Source organism: Triturus cristatus, chromosome 5_2 (assembly GCF_964204655.1).
Source record: "Triturus cristatus chromosome 5_2, aTriCri1.1, whole genome shotgun sequence".
NCBI classification, from domain to species: Eukaryota; Metazoa; Chordata; class Amphibia; order Caudata; family Salamandridae; genus Triturus; species Triturus cristatus.
In genome coordinates, this window is record NC_140588.1 from 883,034,574 (window position 1) to 883,057,827 (window position 23,254).

The 23,254-nt window shown below is 39.9% G+C and overlaps 1 protein-coding gene across 6 annotated transcripts in view; it reads left to right on the forward strand.

Moving 5' to 3' along the window:
- The window catches only part of MTMR1 (myotubularin related protein 1), a 533,995-nt gene that overhangs the window by 315,940 nt on the left and 194,801 nt on the right, over nucleotides 1–23,254 (forward strand). The window lies entirely within an intron of this gene.

Consider the following 23,254-nt stretch of genomic DNA (forward strand, 5'->3'; position numbering starts at 1 on the left):
CGATCATTTGGCTTATTCCCCTAGCGGCCCAGAGAACGGTTATTCAGGCCCTGGTCATATCCAGATTGAATTATGGCATTGTGCTGTACCTGGGCGCGGATAAGACTTCAATTCCTCATCTACAAATCATTCAGAATGTGTCAGCCTTGTTACTCTTTCGGCTACCGAGGTACGCCTCAGTCTCTCCTCTGCTTCAGGAACTGTACTGGCTTAAGATTGCAAAGTGCATTTAATTTAAAGCACTGCGCTGTATGTTCAAGGCCAGGCACAGCCTATCTCACTTATACATCTAAGGACTGGTGACTCCCTATGTGCCTACGCGTCTGCTGAGATCATCCAGCCTCTTGCTGTTCGCTACGCCTAGGTTTTGACTAACCCGCATGAAAGGACGTCCCTTTGCTTACCGTGGTCCTAAGCTGTGGAATTCTCTCACAGCCTCTCTTAGAAACTGCAACTCCTTACTTGCTTTTCGTATGAATCTGAAGACTTGGCTTTTCTAGCTGTTTGTTAGGGTCACTGTTAGCTGCCTCTATTCTGCGCTGGTAAACCCCTCGGGGTAGCTGTGCTCATTATAATTCCCTTAAATAAATTGTGTGACACCTTCATCCAGTTCTGATACTTTACCCAACTGTGCTTTGCATTTTGGACCTTAGACATGCAGCACATTATCCTGGTTGCTGAGCGGGGGGTGCTTGGACTGCAGGAGGCTCGGTAGGTAGAGCGGAGCTTCGAGTGTTCTTGGGGATGTACAGGGGTCCTACCTACGCCTCTCCCGCTTCCGGGAGGGGGCATTCTATGGCCGCCTCTTTCCTGCACCCATGAGACCCGGAGAACCGAGAGGACAGATGGAAGCGCTGAGAGGTTCGATGGAGCACAGAGGAATATCTGAAACCGCAGGCATGTTGTGTGGCTGGGTCTGGGCGCGTGACTAGGTCTGCGTGAGTGCCTAGGTCTGCATAAGTGCCTAAGTCTGCGGGCGTGACTAGGTCTGCGCGGGTGGCTAGGTCCGTGCATGCAGCTTGGTCTGTACATGCGGCTTGGTCTGTACATGCGGCTAAAGCTGTAGCCAAGTTAAGGTCAAATGCTGCTTTGGCTCCAAGACAGAGAGCGGGGTGATTCCGATCACATTTGCATTACCTGACTTTAACATGGCAGCGTGGACTAGAAGGTGCCACAGAGAGCTCAGAGCATCGAGCAAGTCCGATAAAATCAACCAATCAAAAAAGACCTTGAACACAAGATAGAGAGAGCACTGAACCTAAAGTCAATTGCTTAGCGCAGGCGCAACTAGCCAAACACCAGTGGAAGCGATCTACTGCAGAAGGTGGCTGAAAAGCGGTAGGTATTTTGTAAAATGTCCTAGCTATCTAGAATGGTGACGCACTGTCACCATTATTTATTTAGGTTTAATGAGACATTAACTTGAAACTCGAGAGAGGATGTGGCGTAATTGCCAGAGCTGTCGACTTTAAAGCTGGGGAGCTAGGTTCGACTCTCGGCTCAACATCCTGTAATTCTGAGCAAATCACTTAATCTTCCTGTGCAGGAGGGGCGGTGGGAAGATGCAATTAAATACGGGGGCCAAGCTGAAAATTACCCACAGTGCTCGACCTAAAGAAGCGGTGGGCATGTAGCTGTGCACACTGAACAAAGAAAATACATGGAAGCCAGTATCTGAGCGCGAGCCGATGCAAACAAAACAGAAAATAGTGCACCAAAATGAACGTAAATGGGCAGAAGTGAAAGCCTACAAGTACTAGGGCCAGTAGCAATGGGCGGTACAACACCTCAAGAGGAAGAACAAATGTAGCGAATGACCACAGAAAACAAAGGATTTTTGAACCCCATACAAAGAACCAATGAAAAGCGATCGGTGTGCCAAAAGCCCATAGAGCAGATACAGCATGTCTCAAACTAGGCAGCGCATGCACTGCCTAGGCAAGACCTAACATTTCTTAGACTAAATGGCAGGAAATCCAGGGTTTGAGGTATGTGACTTTTCTCAGCTCAGAATTGGCAGCTGGGGAGGATTTTGGAACTTCATTAACTTGAAAAGTACTAGGCTGAGACTTGCTCATTGATAGTGAAGCAGAAATGTAGACCTGCGGAATGAAGGCCTTGCTTTCTAGGGTCAGTTGTAGCCAAATTTGCATTAGCTCAGCGGGAGGGAGAGTTAGGCCTAGAACTTGTTTGGTGTGGATGAGCAGGCAAGAATTTCTGATTGCTAATTTCCCTGCACACACACCTGGCTGAGACACTAGCAACTTCCCAGGGCAGATGGGTGCTGCATATTCGATTTTACTCAGAATAGTGCACTGTTTGATAGTTTGCATTACGGCAGAAATTATGTGCAGGCAAATGTGACAAGGATTGCCTCTTGGAACTTTTTTTCATTGGTTAGGGAATGCCAAGGAGTCACCCCACCTACTGTCTAGTGAGCCCTACAAAAGTGGCAACTTAAACACAGCTCTTCAGAACACTTTGTGTTTCTGTTGGAGAAGACGACTGGATATGCTGTCTGTGACCTCAGGGGCTGTACCTGCTCCAAATTGGACCCAGGACTGAGAAATGGACTGCAGTGGTCAATTGACTGACCACCTCTGTACTGACAGGAGCGCAACAAGCTGCAAGACCCCTTTTTCCTTGCAGGAAACTATTGACCAATATCATCTGGATCTGGACCTGGACTGGGCCCTTCTGGGGGTCTCTGCCTGAGTGAGTTCTGGACCCTAAGTTTTGTCCCTGAGGTCTTGGGAGCCTTAGAAGAGACGAAGAGGAACTGCTACAGACTGCAAAGTTGGGATTAAAAACATTTCTAAACTTCCAAAATCTCTCATCATAACTTCAGCAGGATTTAGCAACAAATGTTTCTGATTTCAAGGGGACATCATTTAATAGATACAGCTACCAGGCTTGCCCTGCTAGAGGATTTTGAGCTCCAAAAAAGAGACTAAGTCTGTATGTAAAAATTGTGCCCAAGTGTAGATGTGAAAAGTATCCAACTGTTGAGAGGACTTGAATTTTCTGCTCAGAGCTTTTCCTACCAAAACCAACAGCTTCAGCAGGGCATTGTCCAGCTGCTATCCAACTTCGAGAGGACTTGTAGGACAAAGCCTATAACCTTGCCTCCTGCAGGATACTGGCTATTTAGATTTCAGAAGTCAAAAGGTAAACCTTTTGAGCAGGATGACCCACTTGGTGTATCCAACTTCTGCCCTATAGCTGTTGGGCTGAAATTTCTCCTAGGTCCCAGTTAACCACGAAGAATGTCATTTGATTTTGCGCTTTAGTTTTTCTTGGTGCTTTTTTCCCTAAAACTATTAAAACCCATATTTCTGGTTACTTTTATTTGATTGTAGTGTTTTGATGTCATTTTTCCTATTAATTTATTCTCTGTTTTTATGAACTGTTAGTTGGATTTTTTTTTGGAATGTTTTTCTACTTTTTGATTGTTTTGCTCCTGCTAAATACTTTACACAGTTTTCCTTAAGTTACGCCTGTCTGCTCTGTGCTATTGTTATCAGGAGTTAAGCCCAAGTTTATTTATTAAACTTGTGTCGGACTGGACAATATTTTGGGCTTCATACTTGAGAAGGACTTGCATCCTCCCCTACTAAAAATCAATTTTCTTACAGTCTCAATTAGTTGTGGACTATGCAGCCTGTTAGGGAAGGATGCAATAGAACAACATTACTATGAAAGAGTAAGATCACAATCTCAGTAAGTCAAGAATTCTATACTGGCTCTTTATTTTCTGCAACTGTATCAAGCAACAATGGGCGTAGCTGCTGATAGTTCTAGATGGCTATATTGGAAAAGTTTATATATATATATATATATTCAGTGAAAAAACCAAAGGTTTCACACATGTTATAGTTAGCTGGACATTTCACTCGTAAAAAACCAATGAAATTCCCCCGTTATAGTTAGTTCAGCTAACTATAACTCGCGCGCCCGCAATGCACTGCTGATGACGTCACATATTACATCACTCATGACATGGTCACTGACATCACTCATGACATCACTGATGACATCTCAAATGACATCACTGATGACATCATCCAGTGAATGTGTGTTTTTCTGAAAATTAAATATGTTTTATATATGTATATCTCAAGGTCAATGGAAGAATAAATGGGTATATAAGTGTCTAAATGGATGCTTTGTTTTTGAAAAATTTATTGTGTTACTGACTGATTAAGTGTATCATAGTGAATACATGGCTTACTGAGTAATGTTTAAATATGAAAATATCTGTATCAGTCTCTCACTTTGTGTATAAGTGGCTGCATGGGTTGGTGAGTGGCTGCATGGGTTGGTGAGTAGCTTCATGGGTGTCTATATAGGTTATTAGTTGTTTTTTTGAGTATCAGTCTGAGTGTCTGTATGGTTCGGTGGGGGGTATTATGTAGTGCATAGGTGCATGAATGAGTGATTCACTCTTTGTATGTGTTGAAGACAGCATGTGTGCAGGACTGTATGGGTGGATGAGTATGTGAATGGTTGTGTTAGTGAGTGATTGACTGTCTCAATAGTGTCTTTATGAGTAACTACATATGTTTTAAACTAGTATATGTGACTATTGGTGTATATAAGTGAGTATATGTGAGAGTGAGAGATTGAAAGAGTTCCTGTATGAATAAGTATGTGTTTCTATAAGTGATTGTTTATAAGACTAAGTATGTGTAAGTTTCCGTAGAAGTAAGTGTGGTGGTGTGTGTATAACTGTATAAGCTAATAAATGTATGTTTGTTTCTTTATTAGCATGAGTGAGTATGTGTGAGTAACTCTATGGATGAGTGGCATTGTGTAACAGGATGTATAGGTGTATGAGTACATATGATGAGTGAGTGCATGTATGAGTGACTGTATAGGACTGTTGGTGAATGAGTGGATGTGTATGTGGTTCTTAGAATTACTTAAGAGGTTCTTGTAACTGGTATTGGTATGTCCATTGTTTTGAAAATTTCAGTCTCTATTTTTGAATGTGTGTATCAAAGGTTATATTAGGGGAAGAGGAGGTCTGCCACTCTATCACAAGGATGATGTCATCAGTGATGTCATCAGTGATGTCATTTGAGATGTCATCAGTGATGTCATGAGTGATGTCAGTGACCATGTCATGAGTGATGTAATATGTGACGTCATCAGCAGTGCATTGCGGGCGCGCGAGTTATAGTTAGCTGAACTAACTATAACGGGGGAATTTCATTGGTTTTTTACGATTGAAATGTCCAGCTAACTATAACATGTGTGAAACCTTTGGTTTTTTCACTGAATTTGCAAGGTTTTTTGAATGCTAATTCCTAACTATAACATGTGTGAAACCTATGGTTTTTTTCAGTGAAATTGCAAGGTTTTTTAAATGCTAATTTCTAACTATAACGTGTGTGAAACCCATGGTTTTTTCAGTGAATTTGTATGGTTTTTTAAATGCTAATTCTTAGCTATAACATATGTGATTCCCATATTTTTTTTTTTTTATTATTTTTTTTTTATAAATTCTTATATTAAATGTGTTTTTTTTAAAAAAAACAAGTTTTTTTTTAACTTTTTATTCTCTTAAAACACTGTTTTTTTCTTTAAAATCTGCAATATTGCAAGATTTTTTTTTTTGATTTTTTTACCAAACAGGTAAGATATATTAGTATAACTTTGAAATTTTTTTTTTTTTTTTTTTTTTTTAGTGCGCGTACGGTAAGCTTACGGTAAGCGTACGGTTTACGCAATGTCCGTAATTTATCTACGCTGTTTGCGTATAGTTACGCAATTTGCGTAGCCGCGCGTACTGCGCGTGGGGCGTGTACGCTACACGCGCACGTTACGCGGAAGTGTTGGGGAGTGACTGTTATCCGCATGCGCGCGAGCGCGTGTCTTTTTTACGCGCATGCGTACTTTTGCCGTAAGCGCACCGTAAGCGTACGGTTGGTCATGTGATCATGAAACACAACTTTTGATTGGTTGAAACTACTTTCAGTTCTAGAACTCTCCTACACCACACCCATTCCCCTCATTTCTGCTTGTGATCCCTTAGGAGAAGGAGCTGGGTTGTCTTTGTGATACGATGGCAGAACAGCAGAGCCCTTCTGAGAGTGAGGCTAGCAGCACTACCTTGAGGCAGAGAGCGAGGAAACAAAAGACCTCTTTCATATGGGAGTATTTTACTTTTCCAGAGGGCCAGCAAAAGGTAAATGCACCCTTAGTGACTTGTAAGCTGTGTGGCCGTGTACTTTCAAGAGGGAATCCCGACAGGAAGTATTCCTTCGGGAATCACACCATGATGAGACACCTTAAGGATGTACACAGAAGGACTCATGCTCGACTTACTGAAGGTAACCCTTCAGTAAATCAACCAAGCACATCCACAGCAGCTCAGCCTGGACCATCATCTGCAGTGCCAAGTCCTTCTTCTGCAGGTCAGGTGAGCCCTTCATCTGTGGGGGGAGCATCTCCTTTTTCTTCTCCTCAGGAAATTAACCCTCGGTTTCTGAGGGTTGAAATACGGTGCGCCACTTGTCATGATCTAATTTGTTATAGGGAGACCAGTATTTCCCTAGTGAACAATAAAATAGATCAGCACACTTGTCGTACCGTCTAATATTCCCATTCTTTCTTTCCTCTGTCCCTGCATGAACACAACGGCTCTTTTAAGAGCCAACCTTACCTTTCATCTATTTTTTATATATGTTTTTAAAACTTTTTTTTGTTTTTTTTTTACCGTACGCGTACGGTACGCGTAATTATTATTATTTTTTTTTAAAAACACTAAAAATCAATTATCACATTACAAGGTCCTTGAGAGACTACAAAGAAAAACTGAAAATGTGATTGTGGAGAAGTGGAAAAAAGGGACCATGATATTTTTGACTTACCATACCCACTCAAAAAAATAATTATTCATTTAATTTTTTTTTAAATTGCTTTAAAAATGATTCTAGTTTTCGAAAATTATCTATCTCAATCTGAAAAAAAAGAAAAAAGTATTAATATTTAATAAAACATTTTATAATACAGTACACATATTTACATATTTTTCAAAAAAAAATTTGCCTTTTTTTTTTGCTGTTTTCAGAATATATTGCATTTCACTATAAATTGAGAAAGCAATTGCATTCATCATTTAACAGCGGGCAAAAAAAAAATAACAATCTCAAAGATTGTATAAAAAAAGCCCAGAATCTCTTTTAACTTAAACATAACATTATAGAAATGCATAATATTCTAAAAAAATATCATCTAATATCAATACTTATTTCTTTAAAATACCGTCTGATATTTTTGTTTCAGAAGTATAATCCCAAAAATATATCTCAAATAACTCCACAATACATCTGGTTCCATTTCCTTTAGGCCAAATAGTAATTTTAAAATTCTTTTTTGATTAAATTTCCAATGTTAATCCAATAAAAAACTAAAGTTAAAATTGTACAGATCTCACCGATTCTCTGTAACATTTTGGTTTCCGAAAGATTTATTAATAGTTAAATAAGTCCACAATAGAATTGTTTTTTTTTTTTTTTAAACTTTATTTTTGTGCAGGCATGAAAAGAAAAATTACAGATGTGGCACGTCCCGCTCCCCATGACAAACTTACATCATGTTATGAGATCAAAAGCTGCTATGCGCCCCACCCTGCGGCCGGGCCGCAACACTGAGGTATGTCCAGTAGAATACACATATATCTCACGGTACGCTTCTCACCCGCCATCCCACGATCCTGCTTTTGTATTATTTTTCTCCCACAACATCCCGCCCCCCCCGCCCCCCATCCCTCCCCACAGAACCCATAGCACATCTCCCTCCAGGGTGAACCGACCGCTCCCATGTCCCTCCAACTATGTGTCACCCGTCCATCGGTGCCATGCATGTAGGATGTGTTAATGCTTGACCCCCTCTCTCCACCTAGTATAGGACCACGTGTGTACGGCCCCTCCAGAGGACCACTGTCACTGTCTTGACCCGGCCCTCCTCGTTAGCAATTGGTCCCTCCCGCCCATCCCCGCCATTTCCCTCTCTATGTGTGTCCTCCTATGGGTCCCACCTCTAGGCCATGGTACTGCCTCCATTTGCTCCATATCTTTCGAAATTTCTTGGGACAGCCTCTCGCTTTGTATGTCACTCTTTCTGCTGCCATATAGAGGTCCAGCCCTCTCCTCCATTCCTCTATCTCCGGCCTCTCCGCCACTCCCCAGTATTTCGCAATATCCCTTTTCGCTACCACCAGCGCCAGTCCCAGGAAAATAATATGTGGACGCGGTAGATCTACTTCGGTCACCACTCCCAGTAATGCCAGTTTCGGGTCTAGTGTCAGCTCCGCTCCCAGCACCTCCCCCAATTCTGTGAAGATGTGAGACCAATACGTCTGAATTTTCTCACAGGACCATAGAGTATGGTAGAAATCTCCCAGCTCCGTTTTGCAGCGAAGACACGTGGCGTCTGTTATTCTACCCATCTTGTGGAGACGCCTCCGGTCAAAGTATGTCCTGTGTAGTATATTTAATTGGATCAGCCTCAGCCTTGATTTAATGGCGACTTCTCGTGGGTGCATCAATATCAGCTCCCAGTCTAGGTCCTCCAGCTGTCCTACGTCCGCCTCCCATTTATCCCTGAGTTTCGTCAGATTTCCCAGCATGTTGTTTGTGAGGGTTTTATATGTAAGCGAGACTGCCTGGTGAACCATCTGCTCCTGTAGGAGTCTCCCTTCCAACGGTGAGTATTCCGGTATGCCCTGTAGTGATATCTGCTGTGACTTCCAAGCATGAACTAGCTGCATGTGCTTGTATCGTTGTGTGTGGTGTAGTCCGAATTCTGCCTGCAGCACCGTGAACGTCTTCAGCTCACCTCTACTAATCACGTCCCCAATGGTGGAGATCCCTATGTCATCCCACCTTTGGAAGCCTCTCAGTTTATGTATTTCCTTCAACCATTTACAATGCCACAGTGGCGTCTGGCGCGTTGGCGTCCCTTCCCATCCCGTGACTCTAGTCGCTCGGGCCCATGCTCTAAGCGTCGTCAAAGTCGCTGGCAGGAGCGTTTTCTCCGCCTTTCCCCCATACAGATAGTGAAGTATGTTATGTGCGGATAATTTACACCTCTCTAGGGCATAGGTTGGGTGATCTGCCGGTGCGTGCAGCCAGTCATTAATGGGGGTCAGGTGTTCCGCCCAATAATACGCCTCCAGGTTCGGTAGTGAAATCCCTCCACTGTATTGATGTCGCTGGAGAGTCTGGAGCGCAATGCAGAATTGTTTACCTTTCCGCATGGCCAAATAGTAATTTTAAACATCTTTTTTGAATAAATTTCCAATGGCAATCCAATAACATTCCAAAATTTAAATTGTGCAGATGTTACCGATTTTGTCTAAATTTTTGTTTTTCCAAAGTTTCATTAAAAATTAAAAAAGTCCACATTACAATTGGTTACCTTTCCATTAGGCCAAATGGTAATTTGTAAAATCATTTTTTTTTTAAATTCCACTGGTAATCCAATAAAATTGTAAAATTGTTTTGTCCAGATGTTGCCAAATCTCTCTAAAATTTAGGTTTCAGGAAGATTAGATAGGAATTTGCTAAATCAAAAGGCAAACGTTGCTTAAAAATCAATTGGGAATCATTACACAGTGTCCAGCCTTTTTCACATTTAAGATAAACTGTGTAATGTCCAGAAGTTACAGTAGGTCCATCATGGAAAATTATTGCAACTGTTACAAAAGTTTTTCCTGAAATTGATAATTGCTGTCCTGTAAACTTCTTTATTAAAGTATCTAATTTTGAACCATCAGCTTTACAGCGTTGCATCATTAAAATTACATACTGTCCGTATTCCTTTAAAATTAACGTTGAAAACATGTCAGATTGACACTCACTGCATTCCATGCTATGATTAGCATCTTTAACTAATTTAGCAAAAGTGACTGTTTTACTTTCTGGCAATGTTAAATAAATAAACCTTTCAGAATCAACATTAGAGCCACATATATTATAACAGTTTTCACAACTATGTTCCCATTTATAAGAGAGACCAAATAAATTTTTAATGGGAACCCCTTCTTCTTCCAGTACCTGAAGAAAAAACATCAAGAATTCCTGTGCGTCTTGCTGTACATTTTGAGAAAACTGTGTTCGTCCTGAACATACATCTAAAAGTTTTCTAATTTCAGTGGCACTTTCTATTTGAGTTTTATCATTACTCAGCTTTTGAAAAAGGAGACTCAACTCAGAACAGAATCTTTTTCTCTGATTTACTATTATCTGCTCTTGCACACTTTCCAGATAAAATGCAACATTCAGCGCTACATTAGCGTAGCAGTTGACACCAGAGCTATTTTCAAAATGACATCCTACAACCTCTTCTTCATTTTCCTTTTTCTCTTTGCTTGCAATTACATCACTCCTCTTTTTTTTCCTCCTCTCTACATCTTCATTACAGATATTCTCATTTCTCCTTTTACGAGAAACTACACGTTTCTCCAACACAGGATACTGACCTAAATGAGGAGCATAGCTTCTTCTTAATCTATTATACTCCTTTACACAATTTGCATCAGCACTAACTTTTGAGTCATCAAAGTCTATCATGAATAAACCTGATAATGTTTTCACTCGTGACAAAGCAACATATGCCATACCTTCTTTGAACACAGTTGAACCAATGTTCACAAATGCACAATCTACAGTCAATCCTTGAGACTTGTGAATAGTTACAGCATATGCTAGAGAAAACGGAAACTGCTTCCTACGTACATATAAATCTTTCACAAGCATGAAACGAACTGAACAACGACAAATGTCTTTAACTTCTTCTATCTGATCAAATTTTATTTTTAAACATTCAATTCCATCTTTTTTCTGATAATTAATAAAACCCACAACTCTTCCCATAGCTCCATTAACTAAACCTTTTTCAACATCCAAATTTCTCCTTAAAAATACTCTACAGTTCATGCAAACATATAGATTTTTTTCTAATCCAGCTGTTTTGGAAATGTTCTTCTCTAGTGAATCCAATTTATTTTTCAGTGTGCCTGTTAATGTGACAGTAATTCTTCCATCCTCAATTTTGTCCACTGCTTCCAATTTCCTGATATCTTCCTTTTCCAATTTCAAAAGCTCCTCATTGAATATTGAGCATTCACGTAGAGTTGGCATTAAGCAGATGACACTTTTCTTTTCTGCAATGTTCTTGTATATCTTCTCTGCAACTATTTCTTCCTTTGGAAATAAATTATGTAGCAGCCGACTCTGTAATGCTTTTTTGCCAGCTTCAGTGAGTAGTCCAATTCTGATATCTTTCAGAATACTTCCATATTCTTCATCGTTTGCTTGCCTCATATTAGTAGTTAGTTCCTTGTACTCAAAGAAGGACCAAATATTTGCATTACCGATGCTTCCCAATGACTTCTTTGTGTCTTCATGTGTCACAGTTTTAAACACTGGTTGTCCTTTAACTGGAGTAAGTTGCAAAAGATCTCCAAAAACTATGACGTGTTTTCCTCCAAATAACACGTCATAGTCTGTCTTCAGAATTTGCTGCATTCTTAAATGCACAAAGGCAAGCATTAAGTTTGATACCATGCTCACCTCATCAATAATGAGAACTTGCATCTTCTTCAATACTCTTGAAACTTCCAAGCATGCTTCTCCAGTTAGCTTGTTGTATTGTAATTTGTTCTCATGCTCCACTGGTAACATTAGCAAACGATGTAAAGTGATTCCTTTTATGTTATATGCTGCTAACCCAGTTGGAGCAGTAACCACACAAGACAAAGTAGAATCCGTTTTTTGCTGTAGGTAGCTTCTGATGACTTTTATAAGGAAACTTTTTCCAGTTCCAGCTTGTCCGCTTACATACATCCTGATTGGATGAAATGATGTGCATGAGCACTCTTTTTTTTCATGTAGAAATCCGTGATCAATTTTGTTTCTGATCTCTTCATAAATTTGTTGCTGCTCTTCGTTCAGTTGTCTTTCCAAATTTTGTAAGTCTATAAATTCTTCTTGAGCTTGATTCATAGCTGTTTCCACTTCATTCATGGCTATTGATGCTTCATTTTCAACGATTGGTTGTCCTAGGGGATCTTGACTGAGTGTTCCTGAACTTTGGCTGTCCTGAGAACTGTCTCTAGCTACTTCTGCTGCAATTGTAGTTTCCTGTTCAATTTCTTCATTTAACATTTGCAGATAAGTTGAGAATGTACTGCATTGTATGCTGTCTTTGCAAGCATTAAAAGAATCTTCATAGCTTTGAAATTCTCCCAGTAGTTCATCCTCTGTACGCCATGGTTTAAACAGCTGTAAAAGAGCCAAGTAGTAAAATTCCTTTTTGTCAGTAGTGTCGCAACTCCGCTTCCTGTGATTTATCAAACTTCCTTTTGTTTGCTTTACCAAACATCCTTCCTCACCAATGACTTTATATTTTCCATTGTTGATGTCTTCTGCGGCTTTCCGTGAATAAATGTAGTTCTGCAGCACTTCATACAGACACATGTTCTCCAGATGATGACTTCTCTTTGGGTAATATGTGTCCAACATGTTTGATTTCAAAATATCTGTACTTTCTGGGTCATTCTCGGCCAAATATTCAATTTCTCCAACAGATTTCAGTACCCGATTTCTCATTGCTGCAAGGCCTAAACTTGCCCAAATTATTCTTCTTGATTTCGAGTAGAGACTTGCAGAAGATAACCTATCTGAACATTCGTAGGATCCAATTTCTCGATGCGATAACATCTTCAAACTGAAACTGTACAGCTTCTTACTGACAGTCTTCTCGTGAGAAATCTCTTCCCACATTTCCTTCAATTCTGTTTTTTCTGATTTCGTAATGTAAGACGTTACATATCGAGCAACAGCAATGGAATTGTCAGCTACATACTGTATATCCATGTTAGCATTCCACATGGATAAAATGACTGGGTTGTAGTCATTTATATTTTTTGATTCTTCTTTTCTTTTAAGGTTGTAGGTATTCTTAGGTGATTTTCTTGTGATAGTATGTCTCACAGATGACATAAAACTGTTTACTCTTCCATTTGAAAGAACCGGTCTAGGAAATCCAAATCGACATTTAGGGCCTCATGTAGGTAAACAAATACCGGTCGGTAACGGCCGATTTTCGGTAATTATACCGTTACCGACCGGTATTTAGGCTTTTGGTATGTAGGGGGACAATTTCTGTATTCGGAATTTACCGAATCGGTAATAATTACCGAATCGGTAATTTTACCGATTCGGTAAATTCCGAATACAGAAATGAGATGTAGGGGGAGTGTGTGGGTGTTGTTATGAGTCGGTATTTACCACCAACTAATAGTTGGTGGTAAATAATGAATGGATGTGGAAATGCATTTCATAGCGCCTACAAGTGTGCAATGTGGCAGACATACATGCCCTTAGGGCATGTATGTGTGCCACATGTGCACACATGGCCGATTCAGGGGTGCAACAGGGTGTCAATGTGACACCCTGCCACCCTTGCATGTGTTCCCCCCATTACCGAATCGGTATTTACCGATTCGGTAATGAGGCATACCTTCCCATCAATGGGAAGGTATGCCTCATTACCGAATCGGTAAATACCGATTCGGTAATTACCGAATTTTAGCGAATCGGTAATAATTACCGACTCATTACCTACATAGCATTTACCACTTCATAAATACCGATTCGGTATGATTCGGTATTTATGAAGTGGTAAATGCAAGCCCACCTACATGAGGCCCATAGTGTAGTATTTATCTTTGCTCTTGTATTTCCGTCGACAGTATTTTCCACACCGATGACTTTGGAAACGTAAAACTTGCTCCTTTAACTTTTTATCTTCTTTGCTTTTTGGTATAGCACATGTTGCATATTCTTCAATGTAAGATAACACTGCTTCATCAGCATCTGTTCCAAACTTTGGGGCATCCTTGATCCACAACAGCATATGAATATGAGGAGCACCTCTTGCCTGGTACTCTTTTCTCCAAAAGAAATCCACTACTTCTCCTAGAGGTGGATTTTTTTTATTGCAGATGAACGACATCATAGCCTCAAATCTATGATTGAAATATCTGCAAACATTAACCGGATCCAATGAGCACAGTTCTCCTGCTGTCTTGTATTCGATGTTTTTAATGTTTGAATTTGCCTCTCGTAGAAAATCCAGTAAATCATCCCAAGCGTACTCAGCACAGCTTAGAGTAACGAACCATGTTGGTGTTCCTAAATTCCGTAACATGCATTTTAATTCACCATGACATCGGTACCAATATTCATTTGTCCCACGCTGACAAGCCATCAGATTGATCAGTTGTGTTTCCAAATGATCATCTCGGTGCTGCACTTTCTCCATAAAATCCTTAGCAGACACATTTTGTAAATGTACTCCACTTTTTAAAATGTGATTTACTGCATAAGACAGTGCAGACAAGTCGCTTTCAAATAAAAGATGGAACAAATAAGGAATACTTTGTCGAAATCTGGGATCTTCGGCATATAGTCTTGTAGTCCGCTACTCAGAAGCTGGAATCTGTTCTGGACGTTCATCGTATCGTCCTCCTTTTCCTGTAGGAAACAGCTGGGGAAAACATCGAGCTTCCAAGCTCTCCTCCCATACACTCACGGGAGTTCCTTTTGCTTTCTTCATCTGAAACAGATCAATATTGTCTCCCATAACTTCTTTTGAATGAAGAGGATGTATGCTAAAATGTTCATAAATTTCTTCTTCCTTTGACTTGTCCACTTTTTCAATTTGTCCAGTTGGTGTTTCTGTGTCTTCTTGTAAATCTTCTTCTTCTTACCATTTGTTATTCCTTTTCAAATACAAATTTGCTCTTTGTACTTTCCGTACATCTACCAGCTCCTGCCAAATCTTCTTATTCTTTGTAGGTACACCATTAACCAGAATAATTAATGGTTCAGTTTCCAAAGTATCCGCATCAATAGTTTCCATATTTTTTTTCAAATCCAAGGGCAAATACACCACTCTACCTTTTAAACCTCTCAGTAAATCTGAAGGAGGTAATTTACCAGTTTTGGGCTCCATACGTACTATGGTCTGGAACGGATGAACACATTGAATGAGTATAGACTCATATGTATTTAAATCAGAAAGTTCAGCAGGAATTGCATCCAATTCTAAATTATTATGTACAGCTCTGGTCTGCATTCTATTTTCTTCTAACTTATTATAACAGTATTTACAAATACGCTGAACTTCACCCAATTCAAAACAATTTTCAAGAAATATATATGTGGCAAAATCCTTCCACTTATAATTATCTTCATTTTCACTTTTTCTATAGAGATCAACATACCTGGTTTGTTTTCTATAATGAGTTCTGCGGCAACAAATACAAGTAATATTTGGTCTTTCATTAGAGATTATTGCAAATTTTGTTATGTGATCATTAAAAATCTTACATACAGAGGGTTCTACATTCTCTTCCACTTCTTCCTCATTTACTGTGTCCTTTTCTGCACTGTTTTGTTCAGGACCAAAGTAACAAAACTGAATTTCATCAACAACCTTCTCTACATCTGATACCGATCCACGGAACAGAGCCCTATTCAATTCATCTAACTTTATTGCTGGACTTTTAGCAAAATACAACCGTCTCACAAACTTTCTCATTTCAGTATGATGAACAGCCAGCATCCTAAAATGATGGAAAACACTAATACACACTTTTCTAGATAGACAAGCCAGAGAATGACCCTGCAAACCAGTATTCTCTCTCACTCTGCATGGATCCAGACTTTGAAGCACCTTAATCTTCTGTTTTACACTTTTTTTTACTATATTCTCTTAGAAACTCACGAAATTTATCAATAGATTCCTGACGCACAGTGCAAATACTACTACAATTCCAAGTGTACACTGGGGCTTTAGGACGTCTCCCCATAGCCTCATCCGCCATCACTTGTACCTCATCTCTTGGAACCATTATCTCCTTCTCCATTATGCAACCATTTTTCACTTCGTAAGCACGACCTCTAGTGTCAACTGCATGCAGCAAACTATTACTTTGAAAATAGCTCTCTTCATTAAAAAAAGGTTCACTACTTGAACTATGCATCCATTTTCCTAAAAACACTTTACAAAAGTTTGTTCTGTTCACTACTCTTTTCCTTTTGCTTTGTGATTTCAGTACATTAACCATTTTATCTAATGTACGCATCCTAATCAAAATTAAAATGAATAGTTTCCTTTTTAATTCTAATGCCTTTGCTGCAATGGCTTCAATTTCTTTTTTTCTCTTATAAAACTTAGCCTTTTGCTTATATTTCTTCACATCCTTTATCAAATTGGACATAACTCTTCTCTGAAACATTTTTCTACGTATCTCTTTAAACGCTGTTTTTCTGTTTAAGTTTATCTTTTTAGTTGCAGAAGGTATATTTGCATTAACTAAATGCTAAATTTTTTCCTCTCCTTTTCTATTGAAAACATTTTTTCCAGTACAGACATTTTGTACATTTTTCCTTTTTTTGAATATGTTCTTTAAAAAATCTTTTGTTTGCTTACCAGAAGATTTTTTCTTTTTCCCAACATGAGCATCTCCAACTAACTTAGGTCCTCCAGTTGTCTTCAAATATAGGTTTTTTTTGTGGTCTTTCTTTACTCTGGATTTTGTAGGCATCTTAAATTTTGTTCACTGCTCTTCAGCAATACCTGAAAAAAACTAAAAAAAAAATCCTTTATTTTATTTAAATATATTACTACATTTTTTATGTTCTTTAGAAATCTTAAAATACTATAAACCCCTTTCCTATAAATGAAAATCACAATAACACCTTCACAAATTAAATTTCTAAAAATAATTCCTGTGTGCACACAAAGTCATGCTTTGAAATTAGGCAGAAAACTGCTTTTTCAGACCAGCACCATGTGTAACCTGGTTGACTGCCTACACTCCAGCAAGGGCAACCAGCCTTAGTGATGCTGAATGTATTTGCATTACTGACTGAAACCTCAAACCCCACTCGCTTGTGAATACTGTGCATGATTCCACAGGGTAAGCAGCTGGGTGTGTGCTAAGAGTCTGCTTCTGCACCAAAAAATGGCTCCCCCTTTCCATCTAATGCAACTGTGAAATCACCAGAGCAATACGCAATAAATCTCTGCCTGTAATTCCTATTTGCACACAGAGTCATGTTTTCACATTAGTCACAAAACAAAATTTCTTTGCCAATTTGAAAGCACACTTACTACTCTTTTTTTTGGCAAGTGATAAACACTTTTACAGACTGACACATTATGAATCCACTTTTCAGATTCTTAAAAAAGCACATGTCAAACTGCTTTTTCAGACCAGCACCATGTGTAACCTGGTTGACTGCCTACACTCCAGCAAGGGCAACCAGCCTTAGTGATGCTAAATGTATTTGCATTACTGACTGAAACCTCAAACCCCACTCGCTTGTGAATACTGTGCATGATTCCACAGGGTAAGCAGCTGGGTGTGTGCTAAGAGTCTGCTTCTGCACCAAAAAATGGCTCCCCCTTTCCATCTAATGCAACTGTGAAATTACCAGAGCAATACGCAATAAATCTCTGCCTGTAATTCCTATATGCACACAGAGTCCTGTTTTCACATTAGTCACAAAACGAAATTTCTTTGCCAATTTGAAAGCACACTTACTACTCTTTTTTTTGGCAAGTGATAAACACTTTTACAGACTGACACATTATGAATCCACTTTTCAGATTCTTAAAAAAGCACATGTCCAAACTGCTTTTTCAGACCAGCACCATGTGTAACCTGGTTGACTGCCTACACTCCAGCAAGGGCAACCAGCCTTAGTGATGCTGAATGTATTTGCATTACTGACTGAAACCTCAAACCCCACTCGCTTGTGAATACTGTGCATGATTCCACAGGGTAAGCAGCTGGGTGTGTGCTAAGAGTCTGCTTCTGCACCAAAAAATGGCTCCCCCTTTCCATCTAATGCAACTGTGAAATCACCAGAGCAATACGCAATAAATCTCTGCCTGTAATTCCTATATGCACACAGAGTCATGTTTTCACATTAGTCACAAAACGAAATTTCTTTGCCAATTTGAAAGCACACTTACTACTCTTTTTTTTGGCAAGTGATAAACACTTTTACAGACTGACACATTATGAATCCACTTTTCAGATTCTTAAAAAAGCACATGTCCAAACTGCTTTTTCAGACCAGCACCATGTGTAACCTGGTTGTCTGCCTACACTCCAGCAAGGGCAACCAGCCTTAGTGATGCTGAATGTATTTGCATTACTGACTGAAACCTCAAACCCTTAAAGTATTCTTTATTTTTACCAGTACACCTTAATTTATGGTGAAAACATAGTCCATATTATTTTACATGTTCTTCACATTTAAATTTCTCCCAAAACAGAAAATAATAAACACAACTTCAACAAAAGGAATCCCATTTCTATTATTCATTTCTTAATTTACCATATACATCCCCTCTCAAACTCTAAACTCACCTTTAAAATTAGTTAGTTGTGAAAGAAATGTGGCACTCAAACAGCAGATTATCAGAGCCAGGATCTCTGTTCTTTACACCTCTCTCCTCTCAGCAGAACCAGATAATGGCAAACTTTCCCTCTCTTTTTCCACACATATACATGTTAGTTTCAAATCTCAGTGCTTCCCCCTTTTTTTCAAATGTAATCACACATTTCTATTGGTTGAAAACCAACCCTTTTCCAAAAGTACCCTTCCCCCAACTTGACTTCTGCCTAGTACCCTTCCCCCAACTTGACTTCTGCCTGCTACCATAGCAACAGCTCATGGAACACTGATGTGTGGAGTTAGGTCAGAAGTTCACCAAACAATGTTTCAATTCCACAGAGCAAGAGTGCTTGACTTTTCAAACCTAACAGCAAATCCATAGTACTGTTCTTTGGTAACACATTTTTCTGTACCAATACAAAACATGCTTCTATTAATTTACACATACAGCCTAGTTTTTATTGTAGAATGGTATGAAACAGCCAATCAGTTCTTTTTTTTATGAAAAAAATATGTATGCCTCCATTTCCAAACTGTCTTTCTTTTCATATTGCCATTCTACTGAAAGACACCTCCTGAGTGCATCCAGTTCTCATTTGAAGATGTTCACAGTGTGGATTGTAGGGCACAGCTATGTCTTCTGGAGTGAAAAGTATGCAGAGAAAACAGATATGGTGAGAGACCTTGCTTTGCCAAATGTAGACATTAAATGGATTGGTCAGAGAGGGTTAAAGTGGCACCAATTGATGCCATTGGTGAAATCCTTCATGCACATCCAACACCCTGACCTCATAATAGTGCACTGTGGTGGCAATGACCTAGGCACTTTGACTGGGGTAGGTCTGGAAATGCTTATGAAGGACACCTTTGCACAACTGTTTTCACTTTTCCCTAAAACTGCATTTGTGTTTTCTAACATATGCCAAAGGCAAAAATGGAACTGGTCCAATCATTTCTGTCCGCAGATTGACAAAGCAAGAAAGCAAGTCAACAAATCTGTTTCTGCTTTCCTCCGTGACTATGGTATGGGTTCCATTTACCACAACAACTTGCGTTACGACATGCAAGACATTTATAGAGGAGATGGTGTGCACTTCAATGATGAAGGGAACAGAGTCTTCCTCTTGAACCTTAGACTCTGCATCGGTACTTACTTGTAGGTACCACTAAAAAATCATTTCATAAACACAACGGCTCTTTTTAGAGCCCCATAATATCTAAACACTTAAATCTGAATTTCATTTATTTTTTTATTTTTTTTTTCTACCGTACGCTTACGGTAAGCTTACCGTACGCGTACCCCGCGATTTTTTTTAAAATCAATAAATGTTGTCTTTGTACTTTTCTGTCCTTCTTTGACCCCCTTACAAATGTAAGCGGGTCTGTAACTCTCCTCCTTGCCCCCTTTTCAAGGTATCACTCTTTTTTTTTCTGAGTGAAACACACGAAATGGCGGCCGCCGCTTCCTGGTTTCGACCAATTCGAATGTTTACTAAGATCTAAGAGCCAATCAGAATCGCGCTCGCGCACGCCACCGTACACGTACGGTAAGCGTACCGTAAGCGCACCGTAAGCTGGCTCAGATATATATATTGATTTAAAGGATATTTTCTCAGAATCTACTGAACAGATTTACACCAAACCTACAAAAGGCACTTCCTTGACCTGAGGACTACCTCTCTGCCAAATTTCAAGTAATTCTGTTCAGCCGTTCGGGCTGTAGCTGTGTCTAAAGGTCCTATGGAAAAATGCATGGGAAAAACGCGTTTTGGGACCCCCCCTTTTATCTCAGCCCCCGCTTGACGAATCCCCCCGAGACTTTCAGGGTAGGAGCGGAGCGTAGCGCCCCACCTATTTTGAAATATTCGCGAGGATTCGTCGACCGGCGCCAAAGTTATTCCAAATAGAATGTTGCGGATTTCCTATGGAAACGTGGTCCTAACTATAACTACCTACTGGCGACCGCCAGTAGGTAATATATATATATATTTATTCGTAGAGGAAGCTTCACTAAGAGATTCATCAGTTATATAACGTATATATTTATATATGCATATAATACAGAGGCGCTCTGTAGTTATGATGTTGTCAGATTTCCTATTGAAAATGCATATTTGTGTTTTCTTAGTGTAATGAATGTGCTTTTCAGAACGCCCTGGTCCCACTGTTAAACTAGATACAACTACCGGATCCCTGCTTGGTAGATGGGCAGGACAGGGACGGTCTGGGGAACATCCCCCCCCCTTTTTTTTTTATTCTGGCCTTTATCCCACCCCCTCACCCTGGGCCACACTAGCAGAGCATTCTCTGGCTTGACACTCAGGAGCCTGTCCCGTCGGGGACTGATTGGAGTACAGCGGCTAAGTTTATGTTTATGGTTATGGGGTAGAGTTGCGGGTTGGGTACTGAGGGTGGGTGGTGGTACCGAAACTGATGTTTTATATAGAGTTCCGAGAAAGATTATGTAAGCCAGATTATTGTGAACTCATAATCGTGTCCTGGATCGCAGGTTCATGAATGGAGTGGCTGTTCTCCACACTACAATGTCACGAAGAAACGTGACAGACACTGCTGTTGATCTACATGTATGAATGTAATCCAAAATCAGAAATGTATAATGTAAGACGATATGTATCTCAAAACCCTAATAAAATTGTGTTAAAAAAAATGAATGTGGCTTTCACTAAAAGGACACACCCAAACACAGCACTCCCACTTTGGAGGCAAATATACCACTGCACCTTTAAATAATACACTTTGAGCAGCACCCCCTAAAGACAAGGAAAGGACGCAGCACTCCCTTTAGGCGAGGCAACAAAACAAATTCAGGTGCATTAAAAATAACACACACAAGTTTATTAATGAACGGTAGGCCAAATATATCAATAAATGCAGATTCCCAAATGTCAAGTGACTAAAATGAACAATTGAAATAAAATGCAGTATATACCAGTAGCAAAGAGTAGAAAATATATATATAATGGTTAGGAACACCTCACCGATTAAATTTGCATCATCCTTGCCAACTCATGCTGGGGAAGCCCTTCAACAGCCCAGGAAGGAGTTCAATCAGGACTCCAGTTCCGTCACCTCCACAGCAATACGTCTATTCTGTGGTTAACTTCCACCTGGCCCCCGAAGGCTCTCAGCTTTAATACCATTACTCAACGTGAGGCGAAGCTTCTAGAAAACCTAGCCCCCTTCTCATTAGGAAAAACCGAGCTGGCTGTACCAGTCTGCGTCAAGGCCAAGACGGAGGCTGGCCAAGCTCCCGTAATTTGACTCCGAGGCAGAGTTGTACATTCTCACATCTTCCAGCCTCTATCTTGACGAAGCTCCCACAAGGCCTTCCAGAGTACATTAAACAAAAGCAATAGCTCAGAAAAACAGAAAGACCTTGAATGTGAATAACCCAAACAACTTGCAAGCACTGCTATGCACGTAGAAAAGCTTGAAGCAAGGAAAAGTCAGAAAACAAGATGGCATGAGGCCATGTCAAAGCCAACAGTAAGCACTTATAATTCTCATAACCCAAACAACTTGCAAGCACTGCTGTGCACGCAGAAGCAAGGCAAAGTCAGAAAACAAGATGACCTGAGGCCATGTCAAAGCCAATAGTACAGTTCTACTCCGTGACAGCTCCCACTAAAAGACAGCAAGATTACAAGACAGAAGAGAAGCAGGCATATACAGGACCGTCCTACATTAAGGCTAGGGTAAAATAACACACTAAAGTCAATTAATATGGTGGTAGTCGAAGGTCATCATAGGGTGCCAAACCTCAAGAGTGGCTCTTTCACTACACTCAGTAACTTTGTTGTCCTTTGATAAATCTGCACAAAATGTTCCCCAAAAAAAGTACATCCGCTTTAGATTCTTCATTGCAAGTCTTTTGCAGATCTGTCTAGCGGGCCTGAAAATGGGAGGGGTGTTCAAAGTGACATTTTCCATTTTAACACCCCAAGGATTTTTTGCTCCTCAATACAGAACAAAATGGCTGAACAGAATTGCACCAAACTTGGCATGTAAATAGAATTTTACTTAGAGAAGTGCCTTTGCTTGGTTTGCTCTAAATCCGTTAAGTAGTTTTTGAGAAACTGATATCTGAAACATCAATTTGCGGACCCTCTGTGGATTAAATCCAATTTAAAAAAAAAAGAAATGCACACCATCGGACTTGGGAGCTTTTTCTCTCATCACCATTACAGATTGGCAAATCTGCTGCTCATCAATTTGTTAGTGGTAACAGAAAAGTTTCTGTTGCTGTCACCGTTACCCATTATAGTGCCTGAGCACTGTATTTGGGAAAAGAATACAAGGTCATAAGAGATCAGGATGAACCTTCTCTGACCCCCACTTCCTTGTGATTAGGCCCCCAAAGGGACCCCCAATGCCAACAATTTTTTTTTATTGTGCCAATTGTGCACAATCTAGAAATTTGGGACCAGGAATGATCCAGGATTTACAAATCCAGCATAATAAGCAATCATTGGAAAATCTCATATGTCCCACCTTTGGCACAAGTTGGCTTTGCCAGTTCCTTTTGTAGGTGCAATACTGCATGGGCAAAAGAACATTAAAACATAAAAGCCAAAAAGAACTTAAGATGACGCAGCCCCAGCGGCCACTTACTTTTGTACGCATTCACACATGTAATGATGTATACGCCGGCACCCATCATTACACGTGAGGGCCTACAATATGTCGGTGCCATTTTTCTTATTTACAGATTCAAGATGGATTGGTAAATAAAAAAACAAAGG